Source organism: Daktulosphaira vitifoliae, unplaced genomic scaffold (genome assembly GCF_025091365.1).
Source record: "Daktulosphaira vitifoliae isolate Bord-2020 unplaced genomic scaffold, ASM2509136v1 Scaffold_1, whole genome shotgun sequence".
NCBI classification, from domain to species: domain Eukaryota; kingdom Metazoa; phylum Arthropoda; class Insecta; order Hemiptera; family Phylloxeridae; genus Daktulosphaira; species Daktulosphaira vitifoliae.
Window position 1 is genome coordinate 24,198,838 of NW_026099572.1, and position 15,262 is coordinate 24,214,099.

Genomic DNA, 15,262 nt, shown 5'->3' on the forward strand with positions numbered 1-15,262 from the left:
AAAAAAATACGAATTTAAAATTATAAGATTAAAATATTAAGAAAAATATTTTTTTACGTTTAGCCATAATAGAATAAGTCATAGGGTCATTAATAACATTATTATTATTATTTATACACAAGTATAAAACGAGATTAAATGTAAATTGTAGGTTTCAATTTCATTTTTTTAAAAATACTATTTTACAATTAAAAAAATTTACTAACTTATAATATATCAATCGTTAAAAAGTTGTAAGACTAAACTTTGCACTAGAGCAGTTTAAAGTTTTTATTTATTTTTAACGAAATGACTGGCATTAAAATTGTTTTTTCTTAAATATTATTACTGATTTATTTGTAAAATATCTCTATAGATAACATGGTCAATTATTTTTGTTTTATTAAGTTTTTTTTAACATAAATAAGGTTCTTTTTACTTAAAACGAGTCTTATAATAAATAGAACTTATATATTTTTTATGAACATATTATGAACGTTAATCTTCTAAGACTCACGACATTTTTTTTGGCAATTATAATAATTCATGGACTTATAATATTTATCCACTTAAATTTAAAGACTAAACAAATATTCATAGGACTTAACCACTGTTGGGTATTATCTAGATAAATTTATATAAAGAGGACAATTAGTTATATTTGAATCTTAATTTAGATGAAAAAAATATGCAGTGTCTAAAAGCTGAAATTAATTTTGTAGTCATCTATAGAAGACTATATAGTTTTTTTTTTTTAATTTTTTACATATTTATCGTATTTGATATAAAAAATAAATATTTAAAATTAAAATGTTTAATTAAATTATAAAATAATTTTCAAAATTAGAGAATTTTCAATAAATAATAACTTTATGTAATGAACGACATGCTGTTGAAATGTTGATTACGAGTGAATCACCTAACGAAAATCATTAAAAATAACACCCATTAGCTCATAAAATTATAAATAGCCAATGTAATATTCTCAATGTACTTTGACTTTTGTTAGTATTGTAACCTGCTTATAGACAAATTATACCCCTTCCTCACGCATATCAAAACTATTTATTACAAAAATTATCATTAACAAAATTACGATTTTAGTTTATCTATTTTTGACCAAATGAATATTCACAATAATACACTTTAGTAGTGACTGTATCAATCTAAAACTACCACTAAATTAACATCTTTATCAAGAAATGTTTTGGATTAAAAATATAAATAGTATACGCTTGCGTTAACACATTGATTTTTATTAAAATTATTCTAAAAAAATTATAATGAATCAAGTGATTGAATTACTTATTAACATTATTTACAAATATAAAAAGATTATTAATCTAATACCTCATTTTTTTTCGAAAAAATTTTCTACAAATATTGATACTCCGATCAAAAGATATTTATGTCATTAATAATTCAAATTTGGATAATCCTAATTTTGAAAAATTAACACAACATTACTAATTTGTTGGAGAACTATTTAAATTAATTTCATTAAAAGGAGTAAAAGTTTCAGCTAAGTGTAAGAAATGCGGAAAATTGTTTTATGGTCATAGAACGTCCACTGAAAATTTTATAATCGCCTAAAGGTATATTTGAAAAAAACATTATTAACTAATGTTTTTTGTTGTGCTAATACTCCTCAATTTTAAAATAAAAGTAAAAATTAAATGTAAACATTTCCATTATTCTTTCAAACATGGTTTTAAACAATTTAAAATATTGACACCTTTATTAGTGAATCAAGTTAAAATAATCTTAGAAAGTTAAAATAATTAAACTAAAACAAATTTATTATATTTAATTTTACTAAATAATTATAAAACTTATGACATTGATTATTACTCATTATTTTATTTCTATATGGCCAACAAGTTAAAAAAAATGTTTATATCAGGCAAATTAATATTATTAAAATTGTCCCTATAAATATTTCTTTCCCTGTGGCTTATAACTTAAAAGTAAAAAAAGTTATTTACATGGACGGTTTTTAATTGTCCACTTTATGAAATATTACCTTATGTATTAATATGATAAGCAATTTAGTTTAATAATTAAAAATATTAATATGTTAATATTATTTAAAAACGATATATTCCTATATAATTAAGATATTATAAAAATAAAAAAATGTATTTATAAATACTGGACTTTAGCCTAGTAAACTGTAATTCTAATAATGTTAAAATTAGAAACTACTCACATTAAACCTTATTATAAATTAAGTAGTCTTTCTAGTTAAAAGTAATTTTTTGATAATTTTAGATTAAACATTTATTTTTATAAACTAATATTAAGGAAAAAAAAATTAATGTTTGCAAAAAACCAATTTTTTGCCTAAGCTACAAAAATTATATTTTAATTAAACATTTTTATAATAATATTAGGCTTATAATTTTCTATAAAGTGGAAAATACTACATATTTTTTTCTAATGGAGCACAAAAAAAATCGAAAAAAATTAGACTAACAATCTTTGCACATTAAGCTAACGATATGTACAGGATAATTATTAGTTATCAAAGCAATATTTCTAATGAACTAGAAGAGAACGAAGAATTGTATGTATTAAATATAAAATACTTTTTAGCGGTATATTATAATATTATTTCAGTTAAAGTCTAAGAAAATTGGCGAGATTCGTAAAATATTTTAAGCTAACTATAAAATTATATTAGCAGAATGAAAGACTAGTAAACAAATTTTAATATGAAAAGACGTTTGCGTAATGATGTTATATTGTTTTTATATGACATTTATACACATTGAGAGTTTTGGATGTCTTAACGCGTTTTCGATTGAAATGTATGAGTAATCCAATCACAGTCGTCGTACAATATATAATAAATGCACCCCAGTCTTTCCTTGGGAGACACTGCCGTGCCGCTTCTACTAATATGCCAAAGAAAACTAAATTAAAAGATCTAAACGAAATTATTCAGAATTTTAATAACGTCCTACGCACATTTCAATTAGAATATTCATTTTCGCGTCAATTTCTAAAATTTTATCGTTAATTCGATTGTGTAAGTAGTCTATGTACTGTAAAATGTTAAAACATCTCATAAATACATTCATTCGCTGCATTCGTTTTGGTTATTAACTAGTAATTTTCTCAGGAAATCATTTACTTAAATCACAGTCCCCAAAATAAACTCAAGATTTCCAACATAAAATGTATAGCTGTTAAAGCAACACCCTTCTTCTGGTTCGTGCGGCGATGTTAGCAAACATTCAGCCAAATGCGATGACCTCCAGGTGCAACCAGTGTTCCTACTTGTGAAACGATCCCCTGCTTTGTCTGCTACCTTCTATTAATTATTAAGGGTACATGTGAGTATATGTAAAACAATAGAAAACCGGATTCGCCAATTGCATTACAGTTACGCGTTTACAATTAGAAACTCTATATGTGCCCACAGACAGTATGCGAACGTCGGACACTAAGGATGATCTCCGACACAAAAAGGTGAGTGAGATCTTTTTCGATTTTATACTGCATTTTCTACTTGTGTTGAGTATATAATTTTTCAATACACTACATGTTAGTAAAATTATAGAAAGTTATTATATTTATGGTTTTGCCATTAATCTCTATGGCAACCGAATTCGGCTGGCAATAATTTCTTCATTTTTTCCGCTTCTGTAAGTCCGTTTTTAATTATTTTAATTTGCAACCAGAATGAAAAATTACCTCACTTCACTTGTAGACTACCCCCTTATTTCGTCTCCTCTATAACCGAGTAATATCTTCGAGCTCCCTCTTACACGCGCCATCAAAATTTGCTCTCGGATAATACACAAAGTAAACATATTGTTGAGCGAGTAGAACAATTGATCGTTTTTATTCTATTTAAGAAGAATACAAAATCTATCGACAGCAGAGATTTATGCAACATCTAAATTAATGGCCAATTAAATACTACAAATTCATTATTTAAGAATTATATTTGAAATGGGGTTTATTTACTATACATAACGTATACAGAGTGTTCAAATAGTAAGGAAACAGGTAAATTGTTACAAATAATTAGAAAAATAAAAATCCGTTTCCTTAATTCCTGAACTACCTATACATCGTGTATATGTTATATGTATAGTAGATATTTTTAAATATACTGAAATAATTATAATTTATTTTTAAGATAAAAATGAATTGGCTTATTCACTCTTTCAGAGCTTCAATCATTTTTTTTAATGTTAAATCATTGCCAATATTAAATTATTATAAATCATTAAGTCGTAAATATATAATATATAAATATAAAATATATAATAACATCAATTTTAATTTAATATTTTGATAGTTATACTTTAGTATCTTTGTAATTATAAGACTTTTAACATGTTTTTTTAGATAATTAATATTATAATTTTTGTATACACTTGTAATGAACTAATTAAACATGATTTATAGTACTAATTTTAGATGTTAAATGTTATTTAGATTTCGTAATATATACAGATTTTTATGGTAGTTATTAGACATATTTGCAATGATGACTTATCTCAAAAAAATAAAAACATTTTGGAATTAATGAACTTAAAATTTCGTCCTCTTTCATAAGTTTGTAACTTTATAAGTTACGGTTTTCATAGATGAATTTAAACTGTATTGAATAGACAAAAATAAACAAACTTCAACTATACAAAAATATTAATTTTAATATTTGTAGAAATACGCGCTTAGCTATTGTATTGATAGTGTGTGTTTATAGTTAATATATTACATGGATTGTCCATTTATATCTTTCAAAAATAGTACCGAAATATATTTTCAAGGGTGGAAAATTTGTAATTTCCGGGTACCAAAAACTCGAATAACTCTTTGATTATAATGATTAGATATTTGTTTTTATTCAAGTAAATAAAATAACATTTTAAATTTGATTACTTGTATGTTTTTGTTCCATTCAATCTTTTTTTGTATAATTTTGATGCATAAATTGCTATAATATATATTATTTTGTGACATAAATTTTGCTTAAATTATAAGTGGTCATTGTGAAGTTATTTTTATGATATACATTTTTATCGTAAAAATTAATCATCTCTATAAAATTGTAGACGAAAAAACGGAACAGCAAAAACATGAATAGGTATATAATAAATAATCAACGGTGCCATCTTGACGCATTGCCGCTGCCGTCACGTCTAATGAACGTGAAATTTATGGGCAAAAGATGTAATTATTGTGTCGGGAATTAGTTTCGTTTAGAGTCGTTTGGTAGTAATGATAAAAAAATGAAAAGAAAACGGTCGCCATTATTCTTACTTAACGGAGATTTTCAAACGGGTGGGGTGGACGATATAAAAAGGGGTGTTATTTGGTTGTGATGCGACGGCGAAGGCTGCGGGGGTGGAGTGATGGAAAAAAATACACGATAGTGCGCAATGGAGAGGAGGTGAATCGGCCGAAGAGAAGATTAAATTTTTACCGACCCACCTTCTTTTCGTCTCGAACGGACAGGGAGATGGGGTGAGTTCTATTAAAACAGTGACTACTCCACCCCCAATCAACCCCTAATGCCATTCCTTTCGCTCTTTTTCTCCCACTATCTTGACGTCGAAGAAATCGTCGTGTTGTAGCCGCCGACGTTATTCATATCGCATAGCCGTATTTCTTTTTTATCCCTCTCCGACTGAATAACCATTCGACCACCGTTTCTTCCATCTTAAGTTTTATAAAATCTTTCAATTTTATCGATTCAAAGGGAGAAAGTATAATTTCTTTTTCTCTTTTGATGTTGTCATATAGTGGCTCTCGTATATTTTTCTTAGAATTTAAACTTGTACACTAGAAATAACACTTTTGTCTGCTCGATTAAAAAACACGATTGAATATTTCTGAAGTCGTAAAAATATATAAAATGTAATTTACTAATATCCATTCAGGCAAATAACATTATTCTTTACGTCTCTTCACTTATATAAAAATAGAATTATGATGTATAACTAATAATTTTAAACTTGTAAAATTAGTCAATTTAAATTGATTAATCGGCCAGTTCAAAGGACGTAAGTGATAAATGTCGATGAAGTAGCCAATAAATAAACATGCCCGTTAAATAAAGATATCGATACCCGACATTTTAAACTATAAATATAGTAATTATGATTATAATGTATATCTAGTTAATGATTGGAAAATGGAAAACATGTATTACTTTATATGATGAAAATTTGAGTATTTTTACACTTCAAGAGTCTAAAAATTGATAGTTTGTAACATAAAGAAAGTTTAAGTAACCCATATTTGATGTACTTTGATTAATTTAGGCGATACACGTAAAAAAAAAACTATATTCATAACAACGAAATTATATTACCCTTAATACAGAATATAATATATAACCCCTATATGTAATTTATATATCTCATAAATATATATGTACAAATAAATTTTTGTCAAATTTGGTGTTAAAGAAACAAATTAATGTGGTAAGTACCGAGTAATAGGACTAGACTGGGCGTGCGGTTAAACAGATTTTGCTCACAGATCTAAGTATCACGTTCAGTTTAAGTTGCTAGTTAACATTAAAATAAAACATTAACGCGTGAATAGTTAATGTAAAACACACTGTTAGTCAAATTATAAACAAACTTATTTACTTAAATTATTATTATGTTTTGTATAACAAATTAAAATATTGAATAGTTAAGAAAAATATTCTACTATAGAATATATGATTGAATGAGTGCCACTTAAATTTTTAATTTTTGGTATTCTTGTCACTTTTATTGTCATACTTATTGTATTGACTTATTATTAAAATACTAAAAATAGTTGTCATGCATTCACATAAATAAATTTAAAAAATAAACTTAGAATATTTATAATTAATCTAACTTCTAAATAATTTTGCTTACAATCATAAATTAAGAATCAAAAATAAATGAATCATTTATTCAAAAAAAAAAAATATTTAGCTTGCTAAAANCATTTATTCAAAAAAAAATAATATTTAGCTTGCTAAAATAAACTGCATAAATACCTGTTACTCAATCTCTTTTCATTATTTATGCTAGTAACAATTTGTAAATAAATAAGTGGCCTATATGTTTTATAGTAACGTGTCTAACTTCAGTGCTCAGATACCAAAACAAATAGCTTACTAGGAGGACGTAAAATATAAATATAAAAAAGTAACAAAAAATATGCCCACAATTTTAATAAATATCTAATATTTCAACCCAAATTTTACTGGATCATTATTATTTTTTGTTTCAGTTACATAGGGCTAAGTCAATTTTATCAACTTTTAAGGAGTAAATTTTTAAAAAATACATACGATAAAGATCTGCGGTCAAACAAACAAATAACACAAGTATAAGAATATAAATGACATTTTTATAAAAATGAAGCTCAATGCACTAATTGTCTAAAAATTAAATAAGTAAAAAATTTGTAAAAGAAATGTAAACACGAGTACTTTTTATATAGTATAAAATATAAAACGTAAATTTTTTAATCGATTATGTCATAAAATATAAAACGATAATTTCATCCCTTGAATTTAAAACTCCTCGTATGTATATTTACATATATACAGGATGATTTTTTTATCATAACCCACTCAATTACTTATAGAATAAAAATAATTTAAAATTTTTTTTTTATTACTATCTTTAGTTACACATTATTCTTGAATTATTAACTATGTAATACTTTTTAAGTTCATCCCTTATGCCTGGTAAGGGTGTCAACTTTGTTTTTTTAAATGGTAACACGTATTTTTTATTTAATGAATTTTTTGAGTTTTTAATTCAATAGTAAATGGCATTTGAATTTTTAATGAAATTTAATTTGTTTATTAGATATAAACATTTAAAGTTTCAAATTTTTTAGTTAATTTATAGGTATAATACACAAGGGATTACAAATACAGGTAGCTAATTGATTTTATATGACATCGATATTAGCAGCTACACAGCATTGTTATTATCAATGATAGTAAGGTACATTGTTGTGAGTTTATAAATACACTAACTGACAATACAAAAAGTATATCTATTGATAGTCATAATTGATAATAAACAATCCGTGACTGTGATAGCAATATCATAAAAAAACAATTAGCTACCTGTATTTATAATCCTTTGTGTATTATACCTATATATTAACTCAAAATTTTGAAAATTTAAATATTTATATCTAATAAACAAATTAAGTTTTATTAAAAATTAAAATGCCNAACTTTAAATGTTTATATCTAATAAACAAATTAAGTTTTATTAAAAATTCAAATGCCATTTATTATTGAATTAAAAACTCAAACATTTTATTAAATTAAAAATATGTGTTACCATTTAAAAAAACAAAGTTGACACCCTTACCAGGCATAAGGGATGAACTTAAAAAGTATTACATAGTTAATAATTCAAGAATAATGTGTAACTAAAGATAATAATAAAAAAAAATTGTTTAATTATTATTATTCTGTAAGTAATTGAGTGGGTTATGATAAAAAAATCACCCTGTAGAGTGTTCAGTAAGTAAGGAAACGGTTTTCTATTGTTCTTATTGTTTGTATCGATTGATCTATTTCCTTACTTTTTAAACACTCTGTATGTATATTTAAGTTCCTGATTGATATCTATGAAGGATTCAAAATTATATGAAACATAAAAATTATTTACTATCAACTAATTTGTGTGGAAAATATTAAAAAACTTAAAATGTTGGCCATTTAAGTATTAATTTTCGACTCAATAACTTATTAAACCGAAAAATAAAGTTTTTAACGAACAAGATTAAATTTTATATATTTCAATGGAAAATTTTGTTTATTTTCTTAATTAATAAAATATTAGTGATGTACATGTATTTCAATAAACTGATGTGTATTAATTCAAACATGTTAACAAAAACTCAATATCGAATAAATAACCAAGTAACAAGTAAGAAAAAGACATTTGAGGTTTTAAAAATTGTAGCAGCGGTGATTTTAACTCTGACGAAAACGGATAAAAGGGTCCGTTTATTAAATACCACATACAAAATAAAAGAAGGGGCAATTCAAGGGCTTATTTCCCTACCGAGATTGTCACAAGTACGCCATATAACGAAATATAATACGGTAAGTATTGTGTACCAGTGTCCACACCCTCTGAGTGTCCATTGTGTTGCGAGAATGTATTAAACGCATCACATTGTAAACCACCATAAAGAATGTTGATATTTCCTGAAAAATATATCAAGATAATAATAAAATCTGTAATTAATAAGTAATTAAAACATAAATGACATAAAATTTGTAATGGATTTCTTATGTTTCGATTATTTGTACTACTAAAAACTCCACTTTAGCAGTTTCAATTATAAGAGATGACTAGATGGTGTAGCAATAAATTTGCTTTAAATATAAGTGCCACGGAAAATACAAAAATGATATTAGGTAGAGTAAACTAAAAGCTAAACAAAATTAATAAGATAAATTAATTTTGGTTAATTTTTCACATTAAATTCAATACTCTTGTGACTTTTATACTTCTGTTCAAGGCGTCTGTGGAGTTCGGCTTGGAAGGACTACATGAGAAATTTAGTGTAAATAAGTGTATTAACATATTTGTTAATATACATATCATTTGATGATCTTAATGAATTTATTGTTTATGAAATTAACTATTAACATGTGAAATTAACATCATATAAACAATATTTTTATTTTTAGTGTAAAAAAAAAAAACAAGAAAAGTTTACCTACGTTTATGTCTTTTTGTGAAGTATTACAGAGAAAGAAACATTCGAATTATTCATCAAAAAATCTACTCTTTTTAATTTAATGTTTATTCACTTTAATTTTCTTGTTTCTTTGCTTTTATTTTATCTCAAACATCTTTTTTTTAGTTATTTTCTTCAAACATTAACGTAAATTTATCTTTTGTAAAAACTATGTTTTTATATTGTTCCCTATCTCTGTGTAAACAATTGAAAAAGCAAATTAATAAAATATAACGTTATAAACATAACGTCAGCTTCTATTTACGTGTATATTAAAGTTCTATTGTTACCGTTACTGAGGTAACTTAAGTATTCAGATTATTCAGATAGCCAAAGTGTTGGTCGTTGGACATCTAAGTTTAATGATTGTTTTCAACATTTCGTTTGTTAAATTTACTTAAGACAAAACAAAGAAAACAGTTTTAAGTTATTTTTCTTTTTTTGTGCAAGACAAGTGAAATTTAAAATTTTAAATCCATAAAATTTAATTAAATTTTAGTAGATAACTATATACATATATATTTTAAATTTTAAGACTACTGAATACTTGACTTAGCCAGACCAACTTTAAAATTACGGGGGCCCTCGGGCCAGTAAATAATGTTTTCTTTGGTTCGCTTGGAATATTAGTCAACCTTATTTTTTACGGATATTTCATACTATCTATACAATGAAACCCGTACAAAATGAAATGAAAAAATAAGTAGATAGGGCTAAAAGACATCTTAGCCCAAAATTCATAATTTTCTTTTAAATATTCAAATATCTAAAAGACAAATTGTAAGGATCGTTTTATTCTGTCTGTAAATAATTTTTTTTAATTAAAATATAATTTTCAATCAAACATTTTAAATAAATATAATGTTCCTTTTTAAAATAAATTCAAAGAAATTTTTTTTAATTAGTTGAATAGAATAGACAAATGTTATAAAGGTTTTTATTCAAATATAATAACTTTTTTTAAATAACGATTTTTGTTTTAACGAGTTTTTGCTAACAAAAGAATTTCAAAAATAGTTATACTATCCATTTATTATAATTGAGTCAGAAAGTAAAATACTTTATTTAAAAGTTTTCGTTTCTTCATTATAAATTAACTAAGTATAAATGACTGACTGAGAAGGACAGGCCATTTTCGTATTTACATTAAAATAGCTAATTCACTGATCACTTATTATACATGTGACGTAAAAATTTGAATTTGTATAAGAATACGCGTTTTTTGCTATGCAATTGGTAAAACAGTTTACAGCTGCTACGCAATCACAATTTTTGTCGATTAGCTAAAAACCATTTGAATATTTTACTTTCACGGCATGCCAATCCGAATCGTGACAATAAGTGCGTATGATAATTTCCTAGTTACATCAAATAAGACATGGATATGTCACCTCTACAGCAATAAAGCATATTAATAGCATATTGTAATATTAAAATATCATAATGTATTTAACGTTGACGTCATCTAGGGATTCTGTCTTCTCAAAACAAAATTTCATTTCAAATTTAAAAACTGTCATTAAAATGTTTAAAATATCTTTTCAACTAATAAACTTATGTTAAAATACTATATATTTTATTAAAAGAGAATTGAATTTATTAGACAAAAATTATCTCCAAAATTTCGAAGTTAAAAAATGTGTTTGGTCAAAGTATGAATTCAGAATTTAAAACAACGTAATTAATTACTAAAATTTGCTGGCAGCTGTCAAAAACATTAATTGTAAAATAATATAAAATTTTTACAATAAAAGGAAAAAAGCACATTAATTAAAATACTTCTTAGGAATAAAGTTTTTGTTTTTCATCCGTTTTTCTAAAGAAATATGATTTATTTTTGAAATAATTGTGCTTTATGTATTACTTCTTCATTCATTTCCATTTCAGTCCCTTTGCTGTTATTATTAATTTTTATTGTGTTGAGGTATTTTACCAACGAGAAAAGTATTTCTTATATTTTCTTCTTTCGTTCTTGTTTTTTGCTTTATAATAATAGTAATAATAATAATAATAATAAAAAATATATATATTCGGAAACCAAAAGGGCCGAGATGAGAGAGTATTTAGAGTGGGAATTAAGTGGAGGAGTGAACAAACGAACGAAATAAAGAAGACTGCTGCTGCGTGATTAAAAACTGGCGGGAGTAGCCCTAAGCGAGGGGTCGATTTTCTTTTTAAGAGTTTTAATTGCTTCGGCCATCATTTCCCTGCAGGCTCCACTTTCTTATTTATTATTCGTTCTTTTTTGTTTTTCCGTCCACGATTTTTAGTCCCTGAACTTAACTCGCTATATTTTATATAGCAAATACCCTAGGGAAATAAAAAATACGCTCGGACTAACTCGGATTGAACATTTATTTCATGAATTCTAAAACAATAAAATGAAACAGTTGAAATGTAACATACTACATGTATAACAATTTGCCGTTACGTATTTATGTTTAGAATTATTTGTGTCAAAATTTAGTTATTATAACTATTAATAAAAGTAATCAAATTATTTATAATTATTTTACTTAGGTTATGATTGTTCAGAATTATTTAGAATGATTATATAGTAGGTTTAAAAAGTTAATAATTATAATATTGAATTTCAAAATTGCTATTTATATTCAGCAGCTTAATAATATTTCATTCGAAATAATTTATTTAGCAGTTATTTTTTACTAAATTTACTAGTCAGCTCTTGCTTCTTACTAGCTGAATACATTAACTTGAGATATATGAGATAAGAGTTTATTAATTTTATTTAAGTTTATAAATCTCTAAAAATTGAGATTATTATAACATTAAATATTATTTTAAGGTACTAAACCATAGTTTTTTATAAGTTCATGTTCATGTTAGGATTTTACAAAAATTATTATATGGTATCGGTTCGGGTTCTTTTTATAATTAAAATTAAAGTTCTGGTTTTTAATGTATATTCCGGTTCTAATTAATAAAAATTAATCATATGTCAGAGTTATTTTCAAGAATTTTTCTTGGAAGGGATAAGTTTAAAGGTTTAGTTTTTGAAATCGTGGTATTTATTTTATACTTGAAGAAGGCTTTTGCACTTCAAAAATATTTACTTGCTCTAAATACCAATAAAAATAATTTGTTTTTATTTTCCTGAAAAATAGATAAATCACAGCCATGGTCGTCTTTATGTTTTAAGTATCACAATTAATTTTGTTAGGTCCTATGGTTTCTTTAGCATTAAAACTACAAAGATATACTAATTTTTATAATGCTAGGAAACTTAGGTAACGCAGCCTGTGGTCCAGAGAAAAAAAAACATCATTCGGTCAAAAATCAACAGATTTAAACGAAATTTTCAGAGTACTTTTGGATTATTNACTTCAAAAATATTTACTTGCTCTAAATACCAATAAAAATAATTTGTTTTTATTTTCCTGAAAAATAGATAAATCACAGCCATGGTCGTCTTTATGTTTTAAGTATCACAATTAATTTTGTTTGGTCCTATGGTTTCTTTAGCATTAAAACTACAAAGATATACTAATTTTTATAATGCTAGGAAACTTGGGTAACGCAGCCTGGGGTCTAAAGAAAAAAAAAACATCATTCGGTCAAAAATCAACAGATTTAAACGAAATTTTCAGAGTACTTTTGGATTATTTCTAGGTAGACCTGGTTAAAATATTAGGTTTTAAATAAAAAAAAGCTGGCGACAATGATCGTTTTTAATAAAGTTTTTAATCACTCATTATGTGCAAAAATAATAGTATTCATTTTTGCAAATAATTTCCTAGAGTAACGTCGTCAAGGTCTTTTATTTTAAAATTTTTTTTTGAAAATCGGACATCGTTAAGCAATTTTCGCATCTTTGGCTAATTAATAGTATATATTGAATAAATTCATAAATATGTAAAAACTCGCATATATCAGTGATATATTATATCATGTATTTTTTATTTGCTAATTAACCGATAATAATAATAATGAATNTCACTCATTATGTGCAAAAATAATAGTATTCATTTTTGCAAATAATTTCCTAGAGTAACGTCGTCAAGGTCTTTTATTTTAAATCTTTTTTTTTTTAAATCGGACATCGTTAAGCAATTTTCGCATCTTTGGCTAATTAATAGTATATATTGAATAAATTCATAAATATGTAAAAACTCGCATATATCAATGATATATTATATCATGTATTTTTTATTTGCTAATTAACCGATAATAATAATAATGAATGAATATATATCATAACATCCAAAAATTGAATCAACTTGGTCATGTATACTAAAACATTAAAAAAAATACCTAAAGTTAAATAACAAGAGTCCAACAATTTTAAAAAAATGTTAAATAAAATTTACATATTACACTCCTCCATGTTGAAATAAAAATATAAGTTCACATTAAAAAAAACCCAGCACAGGGGGGTCGCGGCACAGTGGTGACGTGGCATAGTTGGATCAAGTATAATGATATCTGACAGTGATTAAAATCACTATAAAAAAAAACGCTTCGATGCAAATCTTTAGATAGTGTTTAATTTTAAAAAATTGGTGAATTATTCCAAAAGCTTCATAAACTGTTAGTTCCTTATTAATATCCTGATTAAGATAAAGTATGTCGAATGAAAAAGGGATTATTAAAAAATATTATTTCTCATAAAAAAATAATGTTGATCCATACACTTTTCAATATGTCATAGCATTATAAAGTTAAAAATGTAAAAAATAAAATCGAGAATTTTCACACAATAATAGCATTCGGTAGGCATTTTCACCCTGAAGACAAAAGAAAGTCCGAAATTTTTTTTTTTTCATAATAAAATATAATTTAAAGTTATCTTTAATTTAAGATATATATAAAAGTGTCAGACTTTCTGGAAAACTTTCAAAAGTTAAGTTGAAAAAGATCTACTTTCTATATGCATTTTTTAGATTTGAACCCCCTCGTGTGTAGGGAAATGGTCGGATTTAAAAAAACAGTATGTCGAATGAAAGATGTATATAAATACTACTTCTAATGAAAAAATTGTATTGATCCATACATTTTTCAAAAAGTTATAGCATAATAAAGTTAAAAATGGAAAATACAAAATCGAAAATTTTCACACAAAAATAGCATTCGGTAGCCATTTTCACCATGAAGATAAGATAAAGTCCGAAATTTTTTTTTTTCATGATAAAGTATATTACATTAGCTTTAATTTAAGATATATATAAAAGTGTCAGACCTTCCGGAACATTTTCAAAATTTAAGTTAAAAAAATTAATTTTTTGTGAAAAAGTTGTCATTTTAAATCCCCCCTTGTGGGCAGGTTAAGGGTTAAACTTATGAAAAAAATATACCAAATGAAAGGTAATGATATTATGCATCTATATAAAAAAGAATTATATTGATATGTTAATTTTTAAAGAAGTTATGGCACTTTTAAGTAAAAAAAATTGAAAAAATTTCGAAAATTAGCGATTTTTAAATTTGTAATTTTTTTGGAGGTTTCCCCCTTTTACGGGGAACGAGGGAATTTTTTTCAATTTTTAAGGGTAATGTCTTCGACTAGATACGATTTGTGATCTTTTGACGTATCATT